The sequence below is a fragment of the Chlorocebus sabaeus genome, chromosome 24 (genome assembly GCF_047675955.1).
Source record: "Chlorocebus sabaeus isolate Y175 chromosome 24, mChlSab1.0.hap1, whole genome shotgun sequence".
NCBI lineage: Eukaryota > Metazoa > Chordata > Mammalia > Primates > Cercopithecidae > Chlorocebus > Chlorocebus sabaeus.
The window spans coordinates 74311762-74325805 of NC_132927.1; the positions used below are offsets into that span (position 1 = coordinate 74311762).

Sequence of the window (14044 nt, forward strand, 5' to 3'; positions counted from 1 at the left end):
TGAGGCACTATGCCAGGTACATCACATACAAATTCCAGTCTCACAGCAGAGTGTGAACTGGTATCTCCATTCTACAGATAAGGAGGTTCGAGGTGTGATAGACCGTATCACATGTGAAAGTCATGTAGTTAAATCAGGAATATCTCATATCTAAGCGATTTTTTCTGCCCACTCTATTACATTAATTTATTGTTTTTTCTCCTTTTATTTCTTTCCTTCTGGAGTACTCACACTAACCCTTCTCACATTCTGTTAGAAGCAAGGCTCATTAGAATGAGAAAGGCAATTGCCTGAACCTCACCATCTTTTGCTGGAGCTTACGGAGAGGCAGTCATGGACCTCTTGAGACCAGGAGGCCCAGGTACAGGTGATAAGAGCTCAGCTGAGACCAAAAAGGGCAGAAGGTAAGGACTAATGGACTCCCACCACCCGCCCACTGGAACCCTGGGGGCCTGGAGGCTAGGAATTGTGAGCCAGACTAAAAGAGCATTTTCGATTATCCCAGGAGAGAGGTGTTTAGACAGGACAATTAGGTCATTTAAAGTGACCATATTTTGTGTTAGAACCAAGGGAATTCCTAGTTCAGCCTGCCCTGGCTTTCTTAACTTCACTGGGTAAAGACATTGATGAGGGAAGAGAGGAGTCTCTCCACAGCCTGGTGGCTCACAAGGTGTCATCTGAGACCTCTGTGGAGGGTCTACAATCAGGGGAGGCTTGTGGGACAAGGTGCACAGAGCAGGTGAGGATTCATGGAATGCAAAACCGGTGAGAGTTTTCATAATGTTAAATAGGGAAAGAAGAGGAGGGTCACAAGGTAAGAAATTGTAAGCCACAGGATGTGTAAAGGCTGCTTTGATGAGGCAAGTTTGGACCACTCTGGGTGACCCACCTGAGTGAGAAGGAGAGCTGTTGGGGTGGGGCTGGTGGAGAAAACATCACCTTGCTAAGGCCATAAAGATGGCCAGGAGTTAGCAGGGAAGAGGCACGGGGAGGACTTTCTTGGAAAAGGGGCCATAAGTATTGGTATAGTGACAGCTTTACATTTAAATTTAAAGAATGTCTTGATGGATTTTCAAGGTGAGCTTTTTAGGCCTTTCCACCTTCCAATGTCTCCTGTTCCCCATTTTCCCTACAGATCAAATGACCAAATTCAAGCTGCTGTGGCATTTGACTTTCAAAGCCCAATAAATTTCATTCCTTGTTAATCTGTTTATTCGTCTCTTAGAAATACTCTTTCCACTCCCACCCCAGTTTCACCTGGAGGTCTCACGCAGGAGTGCCTTCTCTCTGCTATGCTCTCTGACTGCTGTGACCCCTGTGCACCCAGATGGGGCCACAGTCACTCCAGGAAGTCTCCTGTGCTGGTCCCACATCTTTCTCTTCCTCTTTCAGCCTTCTCTGAATGCTAACAAAGCTGTTGATAGCTGTTGATGGTTTGGCTATGTCCCCACCCAAATCTCATCTTGAACTATATTTCCCATAATTCCCACATATTGTGTCATGGGAGGAACCTAGTCAGAGGTAATTGAATCATGGGGACAGTTACCCCCATGCTGTTCTCATGATAGTGATTCTCACAAGATCTGATGGTTTTTAAGGGGCTTTCCCCCCACTTCACTCATACTTCTCCTTGCTGCCACTATGTGAAGACGGACGTGTTTGCTTCTCCTATTGCCATCATTGTAAGTTTCCTGAGGCTTCCCTAGCCCTGCAGAACTGTGAGTCCATTAGACCTCTTTTCTTTATAAATCACCCAGTCTCAGGTATGTCCTTATAGCAGCCTGAGAATGGACTAATACAGCTGTGTTCTGAGTCCGATTTTATCTGTTTTATGGGAGTGTGATAGCCCCAGCTCCGCTGTATACTCTTGGAGCACAATGCTCTTGCTGTAGAATTCCTCACATTCCCCAACAGACCCTAGACACCATGGATCTTTCCATAACACTCTACAATTAAGGGCTGGTTCCCAATGACTGACTCTTGAAAAATGCTAGAGTTTCTCCCATTAACAAAATGAAACAATACCACTTAAACTTGACCATAATGTGTTTGAAATCTCATCTTCTCTTAACCAAATGTCCTCTCCTTTTTTAGTTGAACAACTTAAATTAATTAGAAATGTATTATACAAGTTATAAGCCTCAGGTATTAGACCTTCCTTTTTTTGATTACTGGTGGCAGTCTGATTTGTTTATATAGTGCTTCAGAATTGACAGAAATCTTCTGGAGCCATTATCATTTTTTCCTACTCAAAGGACTGAAAGAGTATTTTCTATCCATTTGACAGATGAAGAAGCTAAGCCATGAGCGAATGAGCAAGAGTGAGCCCAATAAGCTGCAGGAGAGGAAAGGGATCCAAGTCTACTTGACAGAAAATTTTCTGCTCATTTTAAGGCACTGGTCCTTTTCTTCTTTTTGTTTTTGAGACAGAGTCAGACTCTTTCACCAAGGCTGGAGTGCAGTGGTGTAATCTTGGCTTACTGCAACCTCCGCCTCCCGGGTTCAAGCGATTCTCCTGCCTTAGCCTCCCGAGTAGCTGGGATTACAGGCGTATGCCACCATGCCTGGCTAATTTTTGTATTTTTAGTAGAGAAGGGGTTTTGCCATGTTGGGCTGGTCTCAAACCCTGACCTCAGGTGATCTGCCCGCCTCGGCCTCCTAAAGTGCTAAGATTACAGGCATGAACCCAGAATGGCCCTTATCTTATAAATTCCAAAAAGCAGATACTACTGCATTTACCTAAGACCATTGACAGGGAGTCTGAAAACTCATAGACATTCATTGGAGTGTAGTGAGAGGTGGGAAAGTGTGTTGTTTTGGTGGAGTGGGGCTCAGATGCATTTCTCATTCTTTCTCTTCATGTAATCCCAGCACTGTGGGAGGCCGAGGTGGATAGATCACCTGAGGTCAGGAGTTCGAGACCAGACTGACCAACACAGGCAAACTCCATCTCTACTAAAAATACAAAAATTAGCTGGATGTGGTGGTGCGTTCCTGTAGTCCTGGCTACTCAGGAGGCTGAGGTAGGAGAATCGCTTGAACCTGGGAGATGGAGGTTGCAGTGAGCTGAGATTGCACCTCTGTACTCCAGCCTGTGCGACATAGTGAGACTCATCTGAAAAAAGGAGGAGAAAAAGAAGAAGAGGAAGAAGAAGAAGAAGAAGAAGAAGAAGAAGAAGAAGAAGAAGAAGAAGAAGAAGAAGAAGAAGAAGAAGAGGAGGAGGAGGAGGAGGAGGAGGAGGAGGAGGAGGAGGAAGGAGAAGAAAAATTGTGTTGGAAAATATTGTGTTTCCTTCAAATTCAGATTAAGGGTGTTGCAAAAAGCAGTTTAGGAAGAAAAAGGGATGGAGCAGAGCCTTCGGTAATATTTTAACTCAAAGGAATTGGCTATAAAATGTGGAGACCAAAATAACTACTGAGAACACAATGCTTTCACATAAAATAAAAACTTGGGGAGAAGACTCCAGATAAGAAAGACTAACAGTTGGCACTTACGTTTCAGTGTTATTTACCAGCAGGAAAGGACGATTTTGAGTGACTGAGCGGAATGTGCTGAGCTGGAGGTGAGTTTAATATGGCTGCAAAGCTCGGTACTGTCCTGGTCATTGTGCCTTCCGGGAGAGGGAGAATGACTGTGAGTTCCTGAGCCCAAAGGTGATCTTTTCTTGCTTTGTAGTTCTGAGAAGACTACACCTGGACGAAGTTGTAGAAATTTGGGCTGTGTGGTATGAGATGCATGCATGCAGACTAAAAGGCATTCAGCCAAGGGATCTAAAAATAATTAAAAGAAGAGTGAGATTACCTCTCATGGATGGACACAAAGACCAACTGTATGTATTTACCCTAAATGACAACAGAAGGAAACCAGAAAGATAATTGAAGGGTTGTGAAGATCAAAGAACTAGAGGATTTGCTCTCTCAGGCACAAGGGTCTAGAATTGCAAAAAAAAAAAAAAAAAAAAAACAAACAAACAAAAAAAAAAACAGAAAAAAATGCATGATGCTAACATGTAGTTTGCCTGGCAGAAAACCTTAAACAAAAACATAGGGGAATTACTTCCCTTGGAAGAACTCAGATTTGGGGGAGGGGTGATTCAAAATCTACTCTCATAAACCGTCAAAAGTACATTGGGAAGACAGGAACTATGTGCAATCAGTGAAAGAATAGTTTAGCGGATCTGCTAGGACAGTTCATCATTGCCTACTATGGCAATGTGACATCAAATAGGAAGCCCCAGTTGTGTTGCTCAATTACGTGTGCATTCGACAAGCAGAGCCTTGGGCATAGAACAGGACCCCTACGTTTCTTACAGCCATGATAGAATGTAGAGTATCTCTTTGAAACAAGCCCCTACATAAGCCTCAAAAAGAAACAAGTACAATTCAGAAGATGTGAACTCAGGGATATCCAAGAAAAGAGGATGAAAAATCAGATGGGGAAAGAGACTGGTATACCGTTTTTTGAAGCCAAGTACTGCTAAGTTAATCCTGTAGTTGATCTCAGTAAAAAGGAGGACATTAATAATCTGCCCCAAAATACATATTTCAGTGTATTTGATGGAAGGTAAAGACTTAGAGAGAGAAGAGCCCTTTGCAAAGACTAAGAATAGTTCAATATGGCTGCAAGGCTCAGAGGTGCAAGATACAGAGACTACAAGCTATTTAGAAACCAGACCAAAATCTCTATGATTCATACAGAGTTTTCTGAGAATTACCCCAAGTCAGCAAGAGGGATCATTGGGAAATCACATATATAAAAATGGCACAATAAAGTTCATGTTTTGATCATCCTGTAAAGATCTGTAAAGATTGTTCTGGCCCTGAAATAGTGAATAGACAGGAAGAGTGAAATAATAGAGGTAGGAGATAAATTAGGAGTTTGTTGTAGAAGTCCAGAAAAAAAGATAATGAGGCTTAGACTGAGAGAATGGTGGAAAACGGTAGTGGGTTGGAGAGATTGAAAAAAAAAAAAAAAAAAGAAAACTATTGAAAAGATAGAATCCATAGGCCTTGTTTCTTAATGAGATAGGTGGGTCAGTGTTGAGGAAGGACAGGTAAAGACATCTAGATTTCTCAGTTGGGCATCAAGTATGTGGTAATACCATGAATAAGGGGACACTGACAATGGAGTAAAGATTTGGGGAGGAAGATGTTATAGGGAAGCTAAAGTAAAGTCAACTTGAACATACTGGGTCTTTTTGTTTGTTTGTTTGTTTCTTTGTTTGTTTCTTTGTTTTGAGATGGAGTCTTGTTCCGTCACCCAGACTGGAGTGTAGTGGCAGGATCTCAGCTCACTGCAACCTCCGCCTCCTGGGTTCAAGCCATTCTCCTGCCTCAGCCTCTCGAGTAGCTGGGATTAAGACATCTGCCACCATACCCAGCTAATTTTTGTATTTTCAGTAAAAATGGGGTTTCACCATGTTGGCCAAGCTGGTCTTGAACTCCTCTACCTTAAGTGATCCACCTGCCTAGGCCTCCCAAAGTGATGGGATTACAGGCGTGAGCCACCATGCCTAGCCAAAGATATTAGTTTGAAGGCTCTGTGATATATCCAAGTCTCAAGACAGACATCACATATATGAATGCAAAGGTCTGGGGTCTATGGAGAATCAGGGCTGGGAATGCAGCTCCAGAGTCATCACCATGAGTGGTTAATGCAGTCTGGGAAGCAGAGAGATCCCAGGAGATAATGTAAATGAGATAATATGAAATTATTTATAATATTTTAAATGGCCTATGGCAAACTTTGAGAAACATCAACATCTAATGACTAGTAGAGAAAGACAATCTTGGAAAGGTTAATAAAAAGAACACTGAAAGAGGCAAAAACAGAAACCCAGATCTAGGGGCCATTAAGGAAGTCCCAGGCAGGACTCAGGAACATTCTTCAGGATAATGGCAGGGGTCAGGGCACAAGTACTAAGGCTCTATTATGGGTTCAGCTTTTTTGATACAGATATGAGTAAGAGTAACATGCCTGGCCTAAGTGCCCAGAGAATCCAGGAGGATTTAGAAAAAGAAACACTAGGATTATGTCTTGAAGGCTGAACAGGAATTTTCTGGAAAAGGAGAAGTCATGCCAAGCATGAGGACCTGAATATACAAAGTCCAAGTCATGGCCCAACATGATGTGGTTGAAGAACAAGAAGCAATTCCATGTTGCAGGTTCAGTGGGTTTGTGGTGGAAGGGTGCCTGGGAGGATATAGGCACATGGGGATTTGGAGTGGAATGGGAGGCTGTGCTAAGAAGCTTGAGTCTTGTCTTACCAAATATGTGGACCCTTAGAGCTTTACAAGAAGATAAGGAGCATGTTTCATCCTAGTTCAGAAGATGTCTTTAGTAGTGATAGCCCTAGAGACTAAAGAACTGTGTGGAGAGGAGACATATTTAGGAAAGAGACTGGGTATGCTTTGGATATTAATGCAGGGAATTCAGGGGTGGGTATTCTGGGGCTTGTCTTGAGCAAGAGGGAGGACGATTCTATTTTTCCAGGAAGAAAAGAGGAGGACAGTTTTAGAGTCCAGCAAGGGATAGTTGAGTTACAATAAACCTAGTCTTGATCATTGTTGCCTATCATTTCCATAAAAAACAAAAACAAAAACAAAACCAGAAGCAGTGGGCAGCAGCATTGGCTAGTGTCAGGAATTTGAGAGGAAATGAAGGGCTAACCAAATCTTGGCGATGAATTCTTTTTGACTTTCTGGAGCTGAATCAGAGACCATGATCATAGACCATGGCACAACCTCTGATAGCATCCTGTCTTTCAGAGTCTTTGGTAGGGAGAGCAGCGGCCTTCTGCCGAACATCTCCTCTGTTCTAAGACCTTAACCCACATGATCTAATCAATGCTAATGCCAACACTATGAAGTCACCCTTAGGAAGCTTACCTTTCCCTGGGTCAGACTTTAAAAGTGGCTGAGTTCAATTTCTAGCGCAGCTGATTCTGATTCCCAAGGGGGTTTTTCCTTCTTTATATCCACATTCCCTTTATCCATTGATCACACTGACTGGCATTATCTGGCATCACCCTGGTGAAACAGTTGGCTGAACCTTACTACTCCTGACTCCTTAGCTTGCTGAATTGTTATGGACCAAAAGTGAGACTAAAAGTGAGTTAGGTGGGGCAGAAGGAATCAGGATTTGCATTATCAGTATGGTGGTTCTTGTTGACATTGCTGAAAACCCCATCAGGTAAAGGGCAGAGGAGGCTGTGTCTAATTACATTTTATAAGTGTTTCTTTTTCTAGAAGCCCCCATTAAAAGCCAGTGAAAAAGGATCAATTGGGACAGAGTCCCTAGAGACTCTTCACTTCCCATCCCCCATACACATTCAGTGCTTCCTAAATGAAACATGGCATGTGATATTCTTCTCTCAATTCTCCAGTTGACAAGGCAGTCATGTCCCTGGAAGGGTCATGACCAGGACAGAATACCATACATGGATCTCCTAAATCCTCTCTGCTTGGGGTTGGCAGCCTTCTTTTCACTGCTGTGATGGAAACAGATGAATAAATGAGCTAGAAACTATGGACCATCAAAGAAGCTGTCATGACTTAATGATGACTGAACCATTTCTCAGATGGAGAAAATGAGGCATGAGAGTTAAAAGTTAATGCGTTAAAGATCACATCTCAATCTTCGTCTCCATAGAAGTATATGTATATTTCTGGGTAACTGTTTACACATTCCTCTCCTCCATGTGCTGTGAACAATTGGCAGAAAAGGTCTGTCTTCCAACTTTGGATCCCAACGCTTCATAGTGTTGGCACACATAGACTGACTACGAGCTCACAGCTACACGTGCTGCTGAATGAGAGGCTATTGTTTGTCAGGCATTTTACTGGTCCTGGCATTTGAGTAATGATGTTAATCACTTTTATCTAGTTCCGTCTCCAATTTCATGTTGCATTTGTTGTTCATTTTAATCCTCTCTTCCTTGTGAAGAAGACAGTATTATTGTCACCATTTTTGCAAGTGTTGTAACTAGGAACCTAAGAGTTTAAAATCTGCCTTAGTTCACGAGGCTCCTAAGTGGTAGATGAGAACTTGAACCCCAAACTTCAGATTCTGAATCTTAAATGGATGTGTACAGCTACTGAGATGAATAGGACCCCATCTGCACCCTCAGGAAGATTCTAGTCTCAGAAAAGTGGTCTCAGAAAATAAACTGAGGGATGTGCACTCCACTCCTTTGTTGACTGGGGTCTGCCCGTGGGTCCAGTCTATGGGTTTGCACTTCTGAATGGGAACAAGGTCCTGCTTGGGGGAGGAAAAGCAAAAAAAGACAGGGCTGAGAACTGGTTCAGTCATCGTCAATGTCATGACTGCTTCTTTGATGGTCCACAGTTTCTAGCTTGTTTATTCATCTCTTTTCATCACTGTACTAAAATTGAGTCTGTCAACTCCAACCAGAGAGGGTTCAGGAGATCTGTGCACAGTATTCTGTCCTGGCCATGACCCCACCAGGGAGCAGGCAGGAATTAAGTGATGAAAAATGCTGGTATGAAATATTGCCATAATTGCTTTCTGGAAAACAACAAGCTTAATTCCCAGTAAAACAGCATTAGAATTTTCCAGGCCCTCTGATGGGGAAAATAAAATGCCCTTCCTAGAAATTTCTCATGCTCTGTGGTTTCTATGAGATGATGAAGACTCTGTAGAGGATAATGTGGTGATAAGATTTTGGAATCTATGCTCATTGCCCTGTTTCATCAAATGTATGCGGGACTCTTATTAAACAGACCAAAAAACTCCAAAGCCCAGGCTGATACGTATTTTAAAAATCTCTATGAGAATGAAAAATGACCCTAGAGTCACTCAGCTTGAGTTCTATCCTGTCCCTTAATAGCTAGGAATCGCTGAGTACGTTACTTAAGGTAGAAAGCTCTGATTTTGTTGTCTGTAAAAATGAGACTAATACTAGAATTTTCCTCATAGATCTGTCAGTACCTTTTAATAAGTTATTCCAGATTAAACACTTAGTGTTGTGCCTGGTACAGTACATGTTGGCAATGATCTTAACACTTTTACTGTTTCTCTTGTTCTCTAAGCTGATATGTTGAGACTGAGCTGTTTTACTTCAATGACCCTTTCTTCTGTGCCATCACTTCCTTTCTGAATTCACCGAATTATTCTAAGTACAGAATGTCCTCACAAGGTAGTTTTGTGGACCCACAAAGCCCTATGATGGCTCCAGAGTCATGTCTGGTGCTGGATAAATGTCTATGGCCCTGAACTTTGAAGGGGGAGGATTGGTGAGTTGAGTCAATACGTGTTGAACTGTACAGCGAGAAGACTCAACTCCCTTCTTGTGATCATTGAAATCATTTCAATCCATTTCCTTCTTGGTTGGACAGAAACATGTTTTCAGTAGTGAGCAAATCTTGAGGGAATCCACTGACCTGAACACTCATATAACGCATGAAGTTAATGGACAAAAAATGACATTCATCTTCAGTTAATAATAGCATTTTCTTCTGCAGCACCTAAACTTAGGGGTGGTGAGGGATACTATTGGTGCAGCCACTGTGCCACCGGCAGATACATGACCTTTGTTGTATCTAACTATAATTGGATCTATGGTGAAATAAAATAAGAACCAACACAAGTTTTGACACTGAGATAATAAATTATAAATTATGGAAGTCTACGCCACCAAGGATCTTGTAAACAACAGGCTGGTCTCTTAGCAACAGACCAAGGAGAGCAGGTTGTTGATAGGAATGGAGCAGTGATTACTGCAGTTTTGCAGTGATTACTACCAAAGACCAGGAACTACATTTCAACACGTGCCCAAGGCCCCATCTCTGCCCAGCCCTTCTTTGTCCAGTGGCCAGTGCCCCTTTCCCAGTGACCCAGGTGATCAGATCCCATGGAGGAGACAAAAAAGATGTGGATTGAATGACAGAGGTGGGCTGAGGATACCCTGTGGGAACATGAGGGAATTAGAGAGGGGGCAGGAGAAACAAATACATTCTTATTTGATATTGTTTGAAATTAGGACTCTAAACGGGGGACTCTGCTTTTCCCTGCCCCCAACTCCCTTTGGTTTTAAAAATCTCACTGAGAGTGGTTGTCATGAAGGAATTTAGACAAGACTTTGACAAGGTGCCAAAATGGTTTATTTTAAAATGTTGTTCCCGAAAGCACCGGAATATTAAGTTGGAGCAAATGTTGCTTGGAAGAGCGAAGGGGTTGTGGTCACACAGACTTGGAAGAAGGGTGATGGGGATTAAGGTGTTTGTGACCTGGAATTAACAAAGGCAGGTGGACCGAAGGACTCAGTCACCAGGACGCTTTTTTTTACAAATACATGGGTAAGAGCGAGTGTGTGTGAGTGTGGGTGTGGGTGAGTGTGTGTCAGTGTTTCTCAACTGTGGGGCATTTTCAGAGTTGGGGTGCAGAGGGAGGTTTTCTTTAATTAATTAGATGTTTACCTCCAGCATCATCCCTCAGTGGTTTACACAATCATCTGCCCACATGTTAGGAGTGAGATTCAAGAAAGCTTCTTGGAGTGAAATTTTCCTGGAAATATCCTGATTCTTAGCAGCACACGCCCTCTCCCTCTTTCTGTGATAGAAACAGCCAGTTCTGCATTATTCCAAACCACAAAGCAAGTGACATGCCATCCCAACTTAGGATCTGAAGGAAATATCAGCCCCCTAATTGCACAGGGGCCACACAGCCTGCATCTCGCTTCATCGTCCTGCCTGCATGCATTTTATTGTTTCATAATAAAAGTGGCCGGCTAAATTATGACTACTTGTGATTTATTTGGCATGTCATTTTAGACTTTTCATATGTATAAATTTGCCATTTGAAAAGAAGGAGAAAATTCACTGCTATTCCCCAAGGCCTCGTTTTTGGGGGGCTCCTCTAATATCATGAACAGAGACTTTGTGACGTCCGAAGTGATTAGCTCCTATCCACAGGTTTTGGAACATATCTGTGTTCACAAGCAGTCTGCCGGGGTGAAATTCTATCTGGAATAGTGTCCTAACCCCATCGGAGAGAGGCTCTGGATTTGTAAAATGCCTGTTAAGGACCCCTGGGTATGAGCCCTCCACAAACATGTCTGTGGCACCCACAGCTATGCTGCAATGAAGGCCCCATTGCTCCATTGCACAGATGAAGTTGCAAAGGCCCAGCAATGTCAGCCAACTTCCCCAAGCTTAATGCCAGGGCCTGCTTCCACTCCAGAACGAAGTGGCTTCAAAGTCCATACGTTCCCCACCATGGTGGCCTGCCCTGGGGAAGGTCACTGCCAAGAAGGCTCCAGGGCCGTCTTGCAGCTGCTGCCTCTTCTCCTTTTAATTACGAAAGAAATGAATCATCATGAAAAATCAAGAATTCACAAGATATAAAGTTAAAAGGCAAAGTCCCCCTCATCCTCTCTCTCAGCCCCTCAAGTATATTAGAAGATCTTTTTAGAGTTGAATTTTCACTCTGCAGGAGGGCGTTCTGTGTGCAAAGAATATGACCCCTTCTTCCTCTTTAATTTGCTTATAGCTGGTACATTTCGAGAAAATAAAAAGTGACCCATGCCTTTGATGTTTTTTATTTTCCCTTATTTTTGTCAACATATCGTGGAGAATGCTGAGTTCTTTGAATTGTTTTCCCCTTCTTTCCCTCTGAGAGCAAATCACCAAGATGTACTTTTCCAGAGCCTAACATCCTTGAATTCATAAAAGTTCCAGTCTGGAGTCATAATGTGGAACGGAAGCAGTTCTAGTCAGTTCTGATCTTGGCAACATGAATTCTCCCCTTTCCCCAGGGAGACTCAGAAACCTGCATTTTCACAAGATTCCCCAAGTGACATGTGTGCACGACAGGGTTTGAGAAACCCCGCGCCGGACTCAGCTGCTTCAGAGAGAAGATGCAGAACAATTGCCAAGCTATCAAGGAAAGCTCAGACTGACAGCAGAGAACTCAATAGAAATACCCCATCCGACTCTTGTCACTCAGGCCCTAACTACTGCAAGAGAGTGGAGAACTGTTTCTCCCCTGAAAAGACTGGATTTCGACTAAATGAAAGCAAAACTCTGGGGACAATTTCCCAGCTAGTAGCTTGAAGCCCTACCCGGTCACCAAATTGGCCTAGCTGGTCCTACCTGCATTTGGTAAGAGCTGGGGATTGGGACCAAGCAGAGAGCAAGACCGAGCTGGTTTCCTCTCCGGTTTCCTCCGGGGTGGCTGGGTCCCAGGTCCTGCCCCCGCCTCGCCCTGTGCAAGCTGGGTGCAGTGCAGCCCCTCCGGCTCTCGCCCCAGAATGCCATGCGCGGGCTGGCAGCAGTTCAGCTGAGGACTAAACGCTTGGCTCAAGTTCAACACGGCTGCCAAGATTTGGCAACCAGAGAGTTGCAGGGAAGCAGCAGGCTGCTAAACCCTTTCACATTTTTAATTAGATCCACACACCCACGTCTTTGAGCTATCATAAATATACAGATGACATAGAGAGTATTATTCGGGGTTAAAAAAAAAAAAAAGGAAGCAAACTCTACTAAGGTACAGCTTACCTTATTGAAATAATTTCCCTATCACTAGTGTGAGGGCTGAGGAGGAAAAACAGAAGGTAGTGATATTTGCTTAAGTAGAACCACGTCTGACAAGGGAATCTACCCAGGATCTGGAAAACACAGGTCTCGGCTGCCTTGCTGTCATCCTGGGCTTCGAGAATATCACCAGAAGAGGGCATTCTTGGCGCCGGCTCAGCCCTGTGCAGCCCGGAACTGGCAGGGAGCAGTGCTGGAGGAGTCATCCCTCAGGCCACTCCCACCTCCCATTCTTAGGGATAGCTTTAAGATCGCCACGGAGCAGCGAGGTTGCCTCCTTCGCCCTAAATGCAGCAACTTTTATATTCCATGTTGCTTTACTATTTTTCTCGTTTTATGTCCTTCCCTGGATTGTTTTTCGGTATCTTCCCCTGGAAAACAATTGCCGACGCTTCTAAATTTTTCTAAATCCTGTGCCACAATATGCTCAGCTTCTTTCCCTCAGAACCAGCCTTTCCCCTGCACTCAGCCCCTGGGCGATTCTCCCTCTGGGGAGGAAAGAAGATTCAACTCTTCATTCAAATACTACCGGGTTTCACTCTGATTTCACCGTGTGGCTTTGGACATAGGATTTCAAAGCCTTCACGTTGGTTCCTTCATCTGAAAGATCCCAAAGCAGTTCTGGCCTCACAGAGTGGCTCTGGGGTTTAAATCGTATGTACAAGGCTCATAACACAGTCAGCACCCAATACTTAATATTTGATAGAACATGTGCCTTGTAGACAGTCAGCTAACAAACAACTACCAAAACAACAGTGTTAGTACTTAGTCTTCTTCTTCCCTGACCTGCTTCTCCTCTGGTTTGTGACAAAGACCACCCATGCTTCTCAGACAACTAACCCTAGTCTGATCAACTTGCCTTAAGATGAGAGTGAGCCCATGCATTGGTGTGCATGCCCTTAATTTTAAAGACATGTTAAAAAGGAAATGAAACACTTGAAATGCAGGAAAGAAGTGCCTCTGGTTGTCCCATCCTAGAGCACAAAGTTTATAAATAGAACCATCACAAACATCAAACATGAGCTGCGCTAAGACATCAAACACACACACACGCACACACGCACATGTTTGTGTCCTTGGCTCATGGTGAACTTTTTGTACACCTTCCAGTTGCCCCTGCAGAAAACCAGAGCTTGTAGTGGACACTTGGCAGCATTTGGTCTTTTCCCCATCCTTCCTTCATTTATTTATTTTTTTCACATATGACTTGAAAATAGAGCATGTTTTACTGTGGCAAAATTCCCTCTGTACTTGACCTGCAAACAGGACAGTCAGGCTAACTGGGATGACCTGGTCCAGTGAAATGGGCTGGAGACAATTCTATTCCCAGTATGCATCTTTCCACAGATTGAGAGGGTGAGGACAAACAGAGGTTGGTGGGCCTTGACATCCTCATCTTTTCCTGTAGTCCCTTTTGTTCCCTGAGACCTCACTTTCTTCCCCAACCCACAGGCACAGGGAATTTCCTTTCACTAGAAGAAGAAATGATACA

At 43.5% G+C, this 14044-nt stretch overlaps 1 long non-coding RNA gene across 2 annotated transcripts in view; it reads right to left on the reverse strand.

The window, feature by feature from the left end:
* LOC140710133 (uncharacterized) overlaps nt 1–12396 on the reverse strand; it is a 54446-nt gene extending 42050 nt beyond the window's left edge. For both annotated transcript variants that reach the window (XR_012091045.1, XR_012091044.1), the window contains exons 1-2: nt 12112–12396; nt 3496–3771 (exon numbers count right to left, since the gene is read on the reverse strand). This is a non-coding gene — a long non-coding RNA (uncharacterized lncRNA). The remainder of the gene's footprint in view (nt 1–3495; nt 3772–12111) is intronic.
* Nucleotides 12397–14044: the final 1648 nt, after the last annotated feature.